This window comes from Ovis canadensis, chromosome X, assembly GCF_042477335.2.
Source record: "Ovis canadensis isolate MfBH-ARS-UI-01 breed Bighorn chromosome X, ARS-UI_OviCan_v2, whole genome shotgun sequence".
NCBI classification, from domain to species: domain Eukaryota; kingdom Metazoa; phylum Chordata; class Mammalia; order Artiodactyla; family Bovidae; genus Ovis; species Ovis canadensis.
The window spans coordinates 57268779-57269171 of NC_091727.1; positions in this window are offsets into that span (position 1 = coordinate 57268779).

Here is a 393-nt window from a genome sequence, read left to right on the forward strand (position 1 = left end):
CCTGTGTGTCAAAGGCTGTCTTTGTTTTTCACTAACCTCAAAACCTTGTGGCTGATTCACAACCGATTTCCCCTCATCCACAGCTGGCCACATGTCATAGAGTCATATGTGTGACATTAAACACTCATGTGGCCACCATTCTTCCTCCACCTCTCGCAGAAGGTGGAAAAGACCAAAGGATCCGCCCCCACTCCCGCAAGACCACCAGACTACATATTAGTACCACAGGTGAGATGACAAAGATCCTCAAGGACATACTGAAGCAGCAGCAGCAGGTATGACCACATCCCACCCCACCCATCCACCTCCACCCACTCTCCACCGTGGTCCTTCCACAGAATGTGGCCACCCTGCACATTTAGGCCCAAAGAGGAAAACACTGCACAAGACACA